Genomic DNA, 16291 nt, shown 5'->3' on the forward strand with positions numbered 1-16291 from the left:
CTTTTTGTACCGTCAGGCAAAACCTGATGCTCGTCTGCCCTCTTCCTTTCCAAGTAGGCGTCCCCTTCACAGATTCCCCATTCCTGTAGACTGAGCATCACCTCATCCTCTGGACTCCTCCCACCCCCAAGGCAAGCTGGTTCCTGCTTATCTGGCCAAGCACCTCTCTGTCTTCCCTCTCCTCACCGCATGGAGAAGTAAGGAGAAGAAAGCAGGAAGTGGGCTGATTCTGGGGGCCTGCCCTCCAACCATCCTCTCTGGACACTAGCAGTGTGGGGAGATGTGACACCCAAGCCTACAGCAAGAACTCCAGGCCATGTCAATCTGTCAACACCTCCCTTTACCCTTCACTGCCCCTTGCTTCCTAACCCCCAACTCCAACCACACACACTCCAGAGTAGACATCGTAGGAACCCACCCTTCTGTGGCTACCATGAGGGTCTTTCTTTCTGTCTTTTTCTTTCTTCCTTCCTTCCTTCCTTCCTTCCTTCCTTCCTTCCTTCCTTCCTTCCTTCCTTTTCTTTTCTTTTCTTTCTTTTTTTCTTTCTCTCTTTCTGATTTTATTTACGTATTTGAGAAAGAGAGAGAGAGAGAGAGCATGAGCAGGGGGAGGAGCAAAGGAAGAGGGACAAGCAGACCCCTTGCTGAGCAGGGAACCTGACATGGGTCTTGATCTCACAACTCTGAAATCATGACCTGAGCCAAAACCAAGAATCCGATGCTCAATCGACTGTGCCACACAGGTGCCCCCATGAAGGTCTTTCTAAAGAGCAATATCATCTGTCACTTTTTCCCTCTCCAGGGTCTGAGTCTTTAAAAGTCACATCTTCAGCCTTCACCCATGTCTCCATCACTTTTTCATAGGTCTGGTCACAACTTCCATTCCATTCTTGCTCTCTTACATGCTATTCTTCCTCTTTCCTTGCCTTATTCTCACCCTAAACTCCAGAGTACTCTTTTCCAGCTCACACTGTCTTCTTGAGAGGGGACCAAAGGGGAAGAATGGAAGAGGCAGTCTCTGTCTGTGGAACTGGCTGGTGAATCACTGGGGAGTGTGGTTTGTGGTGTGTTCCATCCCTGAGAATGGAAAAGGCAAAGCCTCCAGTGACGGGCCCTTGCCTGAGGTACCAGCAACCCTGAAGTCCTCATGCTTGATCAAAGGGGAGTGGTAGACTCTAAGCCTGATGGAATCTGAGTATACAATCACATCCCTAAAGGTATTGCTCCAGCAACTTACAACCTTGAATCAAATCTTGTGGTCATGCCACATGATCTTTGGGTTTCTCAACCACGTCCAGGATACTGGGCAGAACTCAGGTTCTCCCATTTTAAAGACCCTTGATAAAGATATTCCAGGCAACAGAAAATACAGTATCTTGTTTCCAGCTTGTAACTGCAAACTTTTTTTTTCCAATAATTTTATATATGGTTCTTGGTAGTGTAAATTAATGACCAGTGCTGGTTTTCTCAGCAGGAATTAAGAAAGAATAAAGACGGACAGATTGGTATGGCTGCTTAAGTGATTGACTCACTAACTTATAGTCCTTCTTCTGTTTATTCATTCATTCCTAAAGCCATTTGTTCATCCATCCATCCATCCATACATACATACATACATTTTTATATATCATATATGCTTGAATATAAGGCAAAGCTCCTCCTTTCCCCAAATTATCTGTCAGAAAAGAAGGATATATTCTAGTCCTTACAGAATCTTTCATAGTGTGGGCTGCCCTCTTAGTTACCCTATTTTGAACAAAAATATACTCTTTGGGAAAAAGTTTTAGCCTGATACCACCTCAATCAATGCCTCCAAAAGAAGGCTTACAAAGGCCACCTAATAGATTTTTTTTTTTTAAGGAAAGATGGCACTGTAATATAGATTCAATAACTCTTCTTGAGGGTATATCCTCACAATTACCAGTGCTGAATTCTGTTACTAAAAACCAAACCAAACAAAAACATTTAAAAGGTCTTTTTTAAAGCAATACATGAAACGTTTTTATTGCGAACATCTATAACAAAAGCCTTCCAAAGGATTTGATTAAACTTTTCTCCAAAGAAGGCATACAAATAACCAATATGTACATGAAAAGATGCTCAACACCATTAGTCATTAGGGAAATACAAATGAAAACCACAATGAGATACCACGTTATATCCACTAGAATAGCTAAAATCAAAATTAGAGACAATGATAAGTGTTGATGAGAATCAGGAGAAAGCTGACAGGAAAGCAAGAAGGTACAGCTAACGTGGAAAGTAGTTTGGCAGTTCCTTAAAATGTTAAACATAAGTCACATGATCCAGAATTCCACTCCTAGGTAGATATAAGAGAAATGAAAACATATGCCCACACAAAAACTTATACATGTACTTTCCACAGCAGCATTATTTACAATGGTCAAAAAATGGAGACAAGGTAGATGTCTATCAACTGATGAATGGATAAACAAAATGCAGCACATCCATGCACTGGAATATTATTTGGCAATGAAAAAGGAATGAAGTCCTCATACATGCTACAACTTGGATGAACCTTGAAAACATGATGGTAAGTGTAAGAAGCCAGTCAAAAAATGTCACAATATTGCATAATTCCATTTATATAAAATGTCCCGAATAAATTCATAAAAACAGAGTAAGTGGTTACAGGGGCTGGGCAGAGAGAAGGAATGACTGCTGATGGTATGAGCTTTCTTATGGAGCCATAAAAATGTTTTGCAATTAGGGGCGCCTGGGTGGCTCAGTTGGTTAAGTGTCTGCCTTGGGCTCAGGTCATGATCCCAGGGTTCTGGGATCCAGCCCTATGATGAAGGGCTGTTCAGTGGGGAATCTGCTTCTTCCTCTCCCTCCACCCCTCTTCACCCCTGCTCACATGTGCTCATGCACTCTTTCATTCTCTAATAAATAAAATCTTTTTAAAAAATGTTTTGCAATTAGACAGTGGCATCCATTGTACAAGTCTGTGAATATACCAAAATTCACCAAATATACATTTTATTTTTAAATTTTTAAAAAGATTTTATTTATTTATTCATGAGAGACACAAAGAGAGAGGGGCAGAGACATAGGCAGAGGGAGAAGCAGGCTCCCCACAGAGCCACCCAGGTACCCCCCAAATGTACATTTTAAGAGGATGAATTTTATGGTACGTGAATTAGGTCTCAAGAAAGCTGCTATTGAAAAATAAAGAAACACTTTCTGGATTAAAAAGAAACAGCCAACTCTCTTTAGACTAGATAAATGATAGGGACAATGATAAAGGCTAGAATGTGAGTATGGTTCCAGTGGCAAAAGGACACTGATGTCAAAGATTGGAATGAGGTGTTGAATGTTTTGTAACAGGGGGAGTTGGAGAAAAGCCAGTATATTGATTTAATGTATTATTTTATATAGTACATTATTTAAAACATGTCACTAAAATAATATGTTAAATATTACCCTAAAACATTTACATATTCACATCAGCTTTTTTTTTTTTTTTTAAACAATCCTCCTTATTGGGAGGCACACATATGGTCAGTTTCAGGCACACATTGTACGTATCAAATGCTGGCGGTATGTAAGGCTCCATCTGTGTCCTTGGGCTATAACACCGACTCTTAGTACTGACATGGTTCTGACCTCAACAGAGCTTCCAGCCTCATTCATTTAAATTAAAATGGAGCTCAATTTTGAGTAATTTCTATGAAAAGTTTGTAAAACTGATTATAAAACCTCATGGGTCATTCCTAATATATATCAGGGTGTCCTTGGTTCCTTGGAGCTCGGGTAATAATTCTATACTTTTTTCCTCATAATTATGCACATTTGCTCAGAAGGGGAAATTAGGCATCATCTCTCAGGCTGTTCATGTACACAGTACCCTGCTACCCCAACGCATACACATGCCACACCCCACTCTGGATTCCTTATTTTGAGATCATTCTTTATGGAATCTACTTGAATCTGGACCCATTCTCTAGGCCCCCAAACACATAAACAATCAGGACCTCAAGCACCAGAGGCCCAGAAAGGATTCAAGAAGACCCAGGCCCCAGGAGACACAGGGAGGGCCCAGGGAGCCCTGTGTAAGGGGTTGAGGGCCCCACAGGCATCTGCCTCCCTGTTTCCATCCCGAGAGAGTCTACTTTTACCTGGTTTAATATAGGGCTTTTGCCTGAGATCCATTTTGAAGAAAGCTCTCTACTAGTTAACAATTCCCCAAACCTCCTTAGTGCATGTACAAATGAAAAACCCTGGGACTTGGGCAGGCTTACCCAGGTGACTCACCCAAGATCATGCAGCAGGACAGTGATAGAGCAGTCAGTGACCAGACCCAGTTCTCTCCAGCCCAGAGCAGGGCTCTCCCTCATGCCTCTCCCTGGGATTGAACACAGGTTGGAGGCTAAGTGTTTAGCAAACAGGAGCTGGAAGGGGTTTTCTACCCAGAGAGTCAGGTAGAGAAAGAAGGAGAGGGCTCAGAGGTACACTCATACCAGTGGAGGGCCACTCTCTGTGGAGATAAAGGAGCCAATGTGTACTAAGTGCTTTCAAATCTTGGGACCGCAGGATCCCAAAAGCTCTCTGAGTGCAGTTACCGTGGCAAGCCCTATGCCTGTGCACAGTTAGGTCGAGGTCTGGGTTACTAAAAACTGGCAACTTCTGCCTTGCAAATCTCTCTTCCATATTCCCAAAGCAATTTCCCCCTCTATCAAGGCTACCTACCTTTTTCCCTACACCCTGTCTTTCTCCCATCGTACAGTCTGGCCTAGATGAACTAAACACACAAGAGGATAAAGGAGAAGGGAAAGGCAAGGATCCATGGATTAGAAAGACACAAGAGTAGCTTATAGAGATTATTGAGCTCCTGCTCTAAATCCCGGACGTCCTCTCCCTGGGCTCTAGGAAGCCTCTATGTTCAGAAGAGGCTAGGAGTGTATCCTGACCCCTGGGAAGAATGCGGTCCTTGCTCTGTTGCAATAGGTAGTAGTGATACCAGCACTGGGAAGGAGGAAGATGACACCTGGTTGGTTGAGCCAAGCACCAGTGTGTAGGGAAGGATGGAAACAGGATCTCCTATCCTGGGAATCAGAGGCAGTTAAGAAGGAGAACAAAATGAAAAGCACTTCCCTGCCCCAGAATTTCACCTAGGGATGAGCTGATAAATTCCTGCAGATCAGAAGATGCAAAGAAGCCCTGAGGCTGAGGTGGGAGCAACAGGTTTCCCAGGGGGGCAGGTCATGAATGGAGCCTCTGGGAAAGTCAGGTTGGGGAAGGTGGACAGGGCTTTGGGCGGGAAAATGGGACTTGAACAAAGATTTGATGGGACCCAACAAGCAGATCATGTACATCCAGGATTAGTGACAGATAAGACATGAGCAGAGAAAAGCAGAGAGGAGAAGGGGAAGAGAACTTCAAGGTATCTGACCTGGGTGTTCTAGGAGAATGACAACTGCATTATTGGGAGGGTTGCCTGGAGGAAGAGATGGTTTGGTGTGAAAAACTGATGTATTTGATTTCTGAGACATATAGCGCTTAAGGTGAATTACTCGGGTAGAAATGCCCTATATATAGACTCTTGGAAGTAGGAGGAGCTGAAGGGAGGAAGGTGTGGCTGGAGGTAGAGCCCAGGAGTCAGGTGAACTGATGAGGGTGGATGGGGGGCAGCGGATCTAAGTGCATGTTGCTCCTTGATTCCCTAGGAGGCTGCCGTACAGAGGTTGTTATTAGGCCTGAAGACAGGCTAGCACTTAGCGCATACCTAGCAAAGATGAAGTCTGCGGGAAAGGGTTTATCCGTGAATCAAGGACTTGGAAGAAGGAGAGGATTAAGGAGAATGGCAAATTGTGGATCTAACCTAAATAATTTGATGTTCCCATAAACCCTACTTTTTTTTTTTTTTAGATTTATTTATTTATTTTAAAGGGAGAGAGAGAGCATGAGCGGGAGAGGCAGAGGGAGAGAGAGAGAATCTCAAGCAGACTCTGTGTTCGGTGCAGAGCCTCACACTGGGCTTGACCCGAGTCACTGAAACCAAGAGTCAGATGCTTAACCGACGGTGCTACCCAGGCGCCCCCACCCTACATCTTTTCAATTCAACTAAGGACCAATTTCAACATAGAGAATGGAGAAGTCCCCAGTTAATTAGTTATCAGATATCTCCAGGACCCCCCAAATCATCCTGAATTACATAATTTATCCAGACTCAAGACATGAAGTGCTATAACATGTCTTACCGGCTCCTCCTGAAATGTCAAGCCCGCTACTGCCCAAATTTGACCAGGGGCCCCTTCACTCTAGGCAGCTCTCTGAAGTCTTCAGAATAAAGTCCAAACTCTTCAGCTGCCAGGTTCATGACTTACCTTACTTTCTACCCTTATCTTTATTGTCCTTTGACACCCTCAGCTCCGCCCAAAATGAGTCATTCAGACTAGGCCTTCCTACCTCCCTGCTTTTATTTACAGTCTTCTCTGACCACAAGCACCATCCCAAGTCTCCATGGCCATCCCCTACCTGCCCTTTCAAGAGCTTTTCCAAATGCCACTTCCTCCAGGAAGCATCCCTAGACTCCCCAGACAGAAATAAGCTCCCTATCCTCTGACATCATCGCATCTTATGGGTGTGTCTTTTATGGCACTGCAGGTCCCCATCTCATCTTACAGTTACGTATCTTTATTTATTACTTCCCTGACCCAGGTATAACCTTACTGAGAACAGATCAAGTCCCTCACAGGTAAAGAAAGACTGACCCTGAGAGTCAAGGAGGTCAAGAGGGGAGAAAGAGTAGACAAATTTCTAGAACAGGTTACAAATGAGAAAACTAAGGCTCTGTGTGGCATGTCACCTGGGTAGAAAGTGACCGAGTCAAGGCTCAAACCCACCTCTCTACAATCCCAAAACACTCATCTCTCCAGGAATAGTGTCTGAGGTACTTTCTGGGGCATTTTCATACATGTCAAGAATTTCTCTCAAGGACCTCACCAGGGATACTATACTTTTTCTTCACTTTCAAGTGAGAAAAATGAGGTCTGGAAAAGTCAGGCAACGTACCTGTAGTGTCACACAGCTAGTGAGTGGCAAAATCTAAACTGGGGCGATGTCTTCTGACTCCTGATCCTCTTTTCACTAACCTAGGCCCCCAGCTTATCTGCAATGGGGGCTTGGGAACTCAAACCCCACACAGCCACTTAGGACTGCCTAGATGGACCTCACTGCCTAGATGCATGTCACTGTACATCGGTGGAGGGATGGAGGGATTCCCAGGTTTCTGCAAATAGTGGAGGGAGGTAACTGGCTGCTAGCAAGGGTACCTTCTGAGGCACCTGAGTGTCAGATCTCCGAGAACCTGCCTGGAGCAGGAATGGGGAGGGAGGAAAGTAGAAACCTAAGCAAGGGAGAGGAGCTAAGGTCCCACCACAAATGCCCCTGGATAGGAGATGTGCTTGAGGGACACATCAGTGGCTCAGTGGTTGACAGTCTGCCTTCCACCCAGGGCCTGATCATGGAGACCTGGGATTGAGTCCCACATCGGGCTCCCTGCATGGAGCCTGCTTCTCCCTCTGCCTATGTCTCTGCCTCTCTCTCTCTCTCTCTGTGTGTGTGTCTCTTATGAATGAATAAATAAAATCTTAAAAAAAAAAAAAAAAGGAGATGCACTTGAGGCTGGGGAGGAAGTAGGAGGCGGGGCCAACTGCATAATTTGGAAACCAGGAAAAGATGTGATGCTCCAGGGGCCAGGACCAGAGGAGGGGCTGTTCTCTCGGGGATGGTTAATGGATCCCTGCCCCTCCTCATCCTCCAGGAGCAAAGCCCAAACTCAGGACAGAATTCCCAGCAGGACTTGGAGGAGTCTCCTGGGCCTTCGGGCATCCCAGTAGGGATGCAACAGCTGGGAGAGTCTGAGAGAGCTGGGCAGTGGGCAGATCCTCAGGGAAAGAAGGGGCACAGGGAAGGAGGGAACAGTCCTAGGCCCTCAAAGTTGTTGGGAGGATCCGCCTAACCAGAAGGGAGTCAACAACTAAACCCAGCGCTGAGTTCTCAACAGAGGGCGTGGTGTGTTCCTGTGGGCCCCCCTGGATAGGGAGTGATGTGGCCAGATTCTTTGCTGGTGGATTTCAAGACAGAGAAGGCAAGAAGGGCATTGGAGAGGAAGAAAATGTTAGTGCACTTGTCGTCGAGATAGAAAAGGGGAAGGATCGCCCTTCCGTGGATGTTGGCAGTGGTTGATCTCAGTTCTAATCGCGTTGCCCAGCTGCCTTATGAAAGCAGCAATTCCCTTAGGGCTGGGGAAAGGGAAGAGCAGGGGGAGAAGGTGCTGGGAACCAGAGGAGCGTCCCTTCCTGCCGCCCACCCAGAGCCTACCTGCAAAACAAATCCTGCATTCCCACCCATCCACCCGCTGTGTCTAGGTAAAAAGGGCATTGGAATTTGCAGCCTCCAGCCTGCTCTCTTAATCAAACTGTCATCATGAGTAATAATTATCCCTTGGGAAACAGCAGAATGACTCAAAGAGCGGTCCCCTCCCCCCCCCACACCCCCTCGCACAGCTCAGAGCTTTGTTTAGGGTGCTAAGAACCCTGGAAAACGAAGCCACCAGCTGGTGAAGGCTCGTAGCCTAAGTGACCAGTGTCTGCTGGGCAGTCATAGAAAGTCTCTTCAGCTAAAGAGCTCATTAGGCCTGGCTGTTCATCCAGTGCAGTGAATTGGGGGTGGAGCGCGGGGCAAGAAGCACCTAGTGCTGGAGACGTGCTGCCTGTCAACGAGACAGCATGCTCGAGAAGCCCTGAGTCGAGTGCTGCCCCTCAGAAGATGGCCTTTTTCCTCAGGGGCTTCTGCATCAGCTCGGATTAACCTTACGTGTAAAAATATAAAGATGAGGAGAGACACACTTATGCAATGTCTACCATGTGCCTGTTGAAGGACTGAAATTTTGTGTACTGTTGAGGCTATTAGGAAGCTAGTGCTTAAGACCATCTGGAATGTTAAAATATTGAAACAGGGCCATGCCGGTTGGTACATGCCTGCCACCCTGGCCCCCTGCCTGCGTGCCTGCCTCCTCTAGCACCACTGTCTTATGGATGAGGAAGACAAGGCCAAGTGACTTGCCTGACATCAAGCAGTAAGTCTGGGAACTGGAGTTGGAACCTAGGGCGACTAACTCCACGCTTTGGCACTTGATCACTAGACTACTGGCCCTGTTAGGGTTACAGGCCACTGTCCCATCCTTACTCCTCCCCACTTTATCCTAAACCAACTCAGAGTCTAAGAGAAACCCTCAATCACTGAGCCAGCAAGAAGTTCTCTTAATTACCATACTTGCAGCCCTAAGCATGCCAACAGTTGGGTATCCCCAGTCAAGCATGTGTGACTACCTCAGAGCTCCATTCTTCTGGGAGGTCAGGGCCAAACGGTCCAGAGCTCATGACTCCAGCGCAGGGGGATATCTAGGATCTACCACTCGGGGTCTACCCCATGGTATGCTCCCTCCCTTCCTTTCCTTCACCACCAGTTGTGTTTGCCTTAGCAGTATTCAGGACGCATGGAGCTACTGCCATCACCATGGAGGTCCCTCGCTAAGAGATATACCCTTTCCAGGCTTTTCTGAACAATGAGAAAGGAGTATAAGGTGCAGTAGGAAGATTTTGGCTGACATGGGTAGGGGTTGGTGTCCATGGTGGATATATGATGCCGGGACAGCTGTACACAAGCACTCAGTCCCTGAAGATCCTCTGTAAGTTGGACACTGCTGAGTATAGGATAAATTAGATCCCTCTTGGCTAGAGTTATGGGATGAATAATGTCCCCTGAAAGACCTGCTTGGTCTCAAATTCCACCCACATCAACGGTCACTAGATATGAAATGCTATTTCCTTTGAGACAATAATTGGTTTCTCCCCGACCCCTGCCAGGGGTCTATAGTCAAATTTACAAAATGCTAGAAGACCCAGGGATACAGAAGTCTTTTTCTGCAGGATGTTGACCACACAAATACACATGAGAAAGCTCCAAAAGCCTGCTCATCTGAACATTTCACCAATGGAACACCCATAACTATCCCATGGCATAGAGTCTCTCCAAACACTGGCAAATGCTGCTCTAAAGAGCTGGGGACAAAGCACTTACCACTGGGCAGGGGGATGGGGAGATTCAGCTATTGGAAAGGGACCATTTTGAACTTCATGGTCTCCCCAAAGGGGAAACCAATTTCCATTTCCTCTTTTTCTTAACAAGTTCTTAACTCCCTCTGGTTTCCTTTTAGGAGTCCCCTAATTTGCTCTCACAAATGCTCCCATTAAAGTCAAAACATGGGGCAGCCCTGGTGGCTCAGCGGTTTAGCGCCGCCTTCAGTCCAGGGCGTGATCCTGGAGACCCAGGATTGAGTCCCGTGTCAGGCTCCCTGCATGGAGCCTGCTTCTTCCTCTGCCTGTCTCTCTGCCTCTCTCTCTTTCTGTGTGTGTCTCTCTCTGTTTCTATAAATAAATAAATAAATAAATAAATAAATAAATAAATAAATAAAATCTTAAAAAGATAAAGTCAAAACATGGTTCACAAGACACCCCTACTTCATCTACCCTTGAAATGAGTCTATTTTTCTAATAAGGTACTCATAAAAATGGGAATGATGGCAGCCAAATTTTACAGCACGTTTGTTTCCATCAGGTGCTGTGCTAGGTGTTTTATGTGGATTCCCTCTTGTAATTCATTCATATTTCCCTTCAGTTAATTCTGCCCTGAGCCACCACCTCTCCCCCACCCACCCTCCTCCAAGAGGAGAGCAGGGTATCTCCTCCCCTGGAAGCAGGTCATATGCGAAGAGAGAGGTAAAGCTGGGAAACAAAGGAGCAAACAGCCAATTCAGGCTCTCCCTCTCTGCTCTGGAGCTAACCTACTCTCTCAGTAGAAGCAGGACCCCTACCACATCCCCGGGACCTTTGAGTGCTCGATAAAGAGAAACAGAAATCAATGAGCCTTAAGCACTTTGTGGATGCTGCGTTGGTCACCCCCATGAAGGTGTTAGAAAAATTACTCTCTGCCACTTTTCCTTTAGCACTCACCACATCTACATACATTCTCACGGAGCTCTCAACAACCTGGACAAACAGGTATTCCTGTACCCCTTCCGAAAAGAGATTCTGGGGGCTCTGAGGAACTAAGTGGTTTACATGGAGCCTCGCGGTGGGCAAGTGGCCAAGCTGTGACTTGAATCCAGGTCCATCAGGCTCCAGAGCCCAATCTCTTTCTGAGGCATCACAGTCCTTCAGCTGTGTAGATAAACACGCAGACCAAGGCTTTTTTTTTTCTTTTAAGTCAGTGAAGGAGTCCCACACTGGAAGCAGGAGGATTGGTTACAAGATAAATATGCCCTGAGACTGTTCCCGTGGCACCTGGGCGCTGCTCATCCTTCACTTCCCAGAATGGTAGCATCTTTTTTTTTTTTTTTTTCCCCAGAATGGTAGCATCTTGACCTGCCTTCCAGAAGAGTGTTGCCGGATAAAATACCAGATATCCCGTTAAATTTGAATCTCACATAAACAATACATAATGTCTTAGTATAAGTATGTCCCAAATATTGCACGGGCTATACTTATACTTGAAAAATATTCATTGCTTATCTGAAATTCAAATCGGAGTGTCCTGCGTTTTTATTCGCTAAATCTGGCAAACACCGCCCCCCTCCTCCCAGAGTCAGAGGCATGCTGGGAAGTCTCCTGCCTGGCTCTTGGTCCCAAGTGTTGCTCCAACCCGAGTTGCCATGGCAGCCTGAGCAGGCCCTTCTGGAGCTGTGTCTACTTACCTCTCCAGCTTCACCTCGCCCCTGCCCTCTACATGCTCCAAACATGCTGAGCTACTTTCAGTTTCCTGGATGTGTCATGCTGCTTCTGGCCTCAGCTCTTAGCACCCGCTGTGCTCGGTGCCTGTCTTCGTCCCTCTCTCCCACTCTCTGGCTGATTCCTATTGATCCTGTGAGTCTCCGCTTGGCGTCACTTCTGCCAGGAAGTCTTCCCCGGTACCCTGAAGCCTGCCCCCTCCCGTCGCAGCCTGCTGCATTCACTCACCATCCACCGTGCTTCTCCAGGGAGCGGGGGTGGGTCACAGGCACCCTTGGGCCCCCACACCCAGCACCAGCACGTGGCCTCAGGTAGGAAGTCAGCAGATGCTTATTGAATGAATGAACGGATGGCTAGAGACTGTCCAGGCAGAGCTGGAGCTCTTGAATGCAACTACTTCCTTCCTCCCTCCCATCCTTACTCACTTTTTCATCTCTCCCTCCCTCAGAGTTGTGAAAGGCTGGGGCTTGGGTCCACAACCACTCGTCCTGGCCAGGACTCCGGTAAGGAGAGAGCAGCCAAGGCAGGAGAGGTGTCCTCATGCCCCTTACCTGATGGTGCCCTACCGACTGTCCCTGGGGGCTCAGTTCTAGCTACAGGCCAGCGGAAACTTCTCTTCAGCTTCCAAATCCTCCGGGCACGTGCCCCCTCTGTGTGCAAACTCTGCCCCCCTTCTCCCCACCTCTGGCCCCTGTAAGGGAGTCTAATTGGACTGGGCCCCAAGTTTGGGGTGTGGGGAGACGCCAGTGTCAGATGGCTGAGGGTTAGGGCAGGTGGTGGGGCCCGGTGGGCTCAGAACATCACCCATATGTTCCCTGTTCACCCACCCAAGGCTTTGCCCACGCACAGCCTGACAGCAGGAGAAGGCGGCACAGAACTTAACCCTTTCGTGGAATCTGGAAGGTAGTTTCACAAAGAGCCAGTGAGCAGCCAGTGGGAACTTTAACCCCCAAACACACACACACACACGCACACGCACACGCACACGCACACGCTGGAGTTGCGCCTCTGTGCCCCTCCCAGAGCCCTGCTGGCTTCCAGTCCGGGCTTGATTTCGAAGATGCCCTCTAGGAGGGCAGGAAGTCCGTGCCAGGGCAGTGGGGTGTGCTGGGAATGGGACCAGGGTGGGGGCGCCGAAGGGCACGAGGACAGGGGACAGGGCGGGACGCAGGCAGCGGCTCTGAGGAAGCACCTGAAGTCGGACTGGGGAAGCCCTGCTGGGCGCCCCGAGCCCCAGAGGCGGGTGGCGGGTGGCGGGTGGCGGGTGGCGGGTGGCGGGTGGCGGGTGGCGGGTCCGAGCCTTCTCATCACCACCCGGAATACGGTAGCAGGACAAAGAGCGTCCAGTTAACTCCGCAAGTCGACGTGCGGCGCCCTGGGGAAGGCCCTGGAGCCCAGCGCGGGGCGCGCCCGCCGCCGCCCCCGGGGCTGCCCTCCCGGGAACTCCCGCGCCGCGCAGGTACCCGCAGCCTCGGGAGCGCCCCCGCCCCGCCCCCCGACCCCCGCCGGCCCCCCCCGCCCCCCGCACCCCCCCGCCGCCCCCAACTTGTGGCTGGGCGCTCCGGCCGGATCGCGGGCGCGGACTCACACGGAGGGAAGCGCCGACTCCGCCGGCTCCCGGTCGGCCAGGTGAGGCGCCGGCTGCGCCGCGGCAGGTACAGGTGGGTCGGGGCGGCGGCAGGTAAGGGGTGCGCGGCCGCTCCGGAGGCCTCTGCTGAGTAACAGGGCTGACAGGTTTGTGTTTTCCCCTCTCCTCCTCCTGGTTAACCACACCCCTGCTGCTCTCCTCCTCACTTCCTTAAAGGGTGGGGTGTGTTGTCTGTGGCGCTGAGCGTGTGCCTGCTCCAGCCTCTTACCATAAACCCTGAAATAGACGCCGCCACCAATTCCCTGGGCTGCACGTGCCCACCTGGGGACCCATCTCCGGAGCCCCGAAGGGGTCTCCGGCCCCTGCGAGCCCTGGGAGCGGCTGACCCCTCCCGATGGCTGCCCCCCTCCCCCCTCCTCCCACTCCACTTGCAGGCTTGTGGAGGCCACTCTTAGAGGTTGGGGTTTCCTCTCCAGCCTCCAGGTAGGTTTCAGAGCGGGAGACTGTTACCTGGCTCCCATAATTTCAGCACCTGTGCCCCTCCAGGTCTCTCCCCTGGAGATCGGGGGACTGTCACCAGGGGTTTGGAAGAACTGATCCAGGTGCTTGTGCTGTGAGAGGGAGGACCGCATGGCTGCCCAAGAATTGTCACAGAAGCGGGGCAGCCTTTACCCAGCCCCATCTCCGTATCAGCTGACTTCGCTGCCCAAACAAAGAGGCTGGTTCACCTCTTTACTCAGGCCAGCTGGACAGTGAAATTCAAGGCAGTGATTCAAGGGCATTTAGAAACCCTTTTTTCCCCTATCGCTAGAAAGATTCCAGACTTTCCCCTGAGTGGGAGGAGGTGAACTGGACCTAGCATAAGGTCAGAAAGCTGGTTTGTCCTCCATGTGCCCCACATCCTCAAAGTTCCTCTCCAGAGCCCCTGCCCAAAACTTCTTCATTCTGGGTTCTGTGAAGGATTGGGATCTCCCACAGTTCTAGAACATGCTATTCACATCTCATCTCACAGGATCTCTGCCCCCTGGAGTTGTGCAGCCATACATGACAGTCCAGCAGACACGATGGCCCTCCCTGACACTACCTCACTCACTAACCCTGAACTCAGTGGATCAGCCACCCCGGGAAAACAATAGAAAAATCCAGCATTTGGTGAACATGTCTAAACGCCAACCACTATTGCTAAGAAAGCATTCGGTTTACATGATTTCATCGAATTTCCCCCATTTTTCTGAAAAGAAAATCAAGACTTAGATTACTTGTCTAAGGCCACAAAGCCGGAGAGTTGATGTTTCTCAAAGTGTGACCAGCAAACTACTTGTAGCTTATAAAATGCAGATACCTGGATGCCAGTGCAGGTTAACTGACAATCAAAATCTCTGAGCCTGAGGCCCATATCCCAACCAAGGCAACTTACAACCCATTGGATAGGAGCTCATAGCCACAACTGCAGGAGCTCCTCCTTGTCCATCCCATTTACCCATTCATGCTGTTCCCAGTACCAAGTAATGCTGACAACCTGCAAAGCAGTCAGAAGGTGTCCAGGGAAAACTTGGCTAGGGTTTGGCGTGATAAGGCAAGTGTGATGGGTAAACTGATGAAGTTAGCAGGCAAAGTATCCCGGAGGACTAAGGGACCAACTGACGCACAAGGAAATTGTCAGAGGGCCTTGAGAAATGGGGGCCCTCCTGTATTCTTGTGCACAGGAATGAGGAGGTGAATGTTGAGCAGTTCAAGGTTAGATACTTGCACTACCTACTGAGGGTCTGTATTGGGCTGGAGGCAGTGGCAACTAAGAAGCACAACTAATCCAAGCTGGTTTAAGGAAAGGTGAGTTTGTGTATGCTGCCTCCATGTGGCCAAATCCATAAACTACAACCTCGCCAGGCCCTAATTTGAGAAAAGTTCTCAGATACTCAAAAATGCCAGAGGATGTTGAATGAATTCTTCAGAGATGTTTCTTTAAAGCTCTGAAACCTAGCTCCTAGCATCGCAGGATAACAGGTTTTTTGTTTTGTTTTGTTTGAATAAAAGCCTTGGGAAACTCTCTGGGATGGATACTCTGTCTGTAGGTCTCCCCTATGTCCTGTCAAGGATTGATCATGAAAAGTTAAGGTGATAGGGTCACACATGTCAGCCTGTTACCGGCCTTTTAATAAACTTCTCAGAAATGCTTCCAGGAGCCTAGAATTCTGTGTAAATGCTCTTTAAAAATTCTACTTATGGATCATTGTGTGTTCTACACTTTGTCTAAGCCAGTAGAGAAGGCTTAGATGCACATAGGAGGGATCCAGTCAAAAAGGAAGATGTGACCTTGGGCAAATGAATCCATATCTCTGAGCTTGTACTTCCTAACCGAGGAGAGTAGAGGAATAAGGACTACCTGCTCTACCTATTTCATAAGGTATTATGATGCCCCAATTGATAGGTATGAAAATAGGGAATCCCTGGGTGGTTCCGCGGTTTAGCACCTGCCTTTCGTCTGGGGGCGTGATCTTGGAGCCCCGGGATTGAGTCCCACATTGGGTTCCCTGCATGGATCCCTCCGCCTGTGTCTCTGCCTCTCTCTGTGTCTCTCATGAACAAATAATTAAAATTTAATTAAAAAGATAGGTATGAAAATATACATACTATGGTGATTATTATGCTATAACACACTATGATTTTATTTTTAGAAATAATAGGAATTAGGGGCACCTGGCTGGCTCAGTCGGTAGAATATGTGACTCTTGATCTCAGGATTGTGAGTTCAAGCCCCATGTTGGGTGTGGAGCCTACTTAGAATAATAATAATAATAGGAATTAAATAGGGCACATTTAGTGGGGAGAGATTACATACGTATCTGCTATACAGATATAATCTGTCAAGTGTTCACTGTGTGACTATAAC

General features: G+C 48.5%; 1 protein-coding gene across 3 annotated transcripts in view; it reads right to left on the reverse strand.

Moving 5' to 3' along the window:
- The window catches only part of PTK2B (protein tyrosine kinase 2 beta), a 126592-nt gene extending 112970 nt beyond the window's left edge, over nucleotides 1-13622 (reverse strand). The window contains exon 1 of one of the 3 annotated variants that reach the window (XM_072796190.1): nucleotides 13402-13622. The gene's annotated coding sequence lies outside the window, so the exon portion shown is untranslated. Of the gene's footprint in view, nucleotides 1-11779; nucleotides 11927-13401 lie in introns of those variants that run through there. The other 2 variants (XM_072796187.1, XM_072796189.1) reach the window with 2 other exon arrangements.
- Between the last annotated feature and the right edge of the window lie 2669 nt (nucleotides 13623-16291).

The sequence above is a fragment of the Canis lupus genome, chromosome 24 (assembly GCF_048164855.1).
Source record: "Canis lupus baileyi chromosome 24, mCanLup2.hap1, whole genome shotgun sequence".
In the NCBI taxonomy this organism is placed as follows: Eukaryota; Metazoa; Chordata; class Mammalia; order Carnivora; family Canidae; genus Canis; species Canis lupus.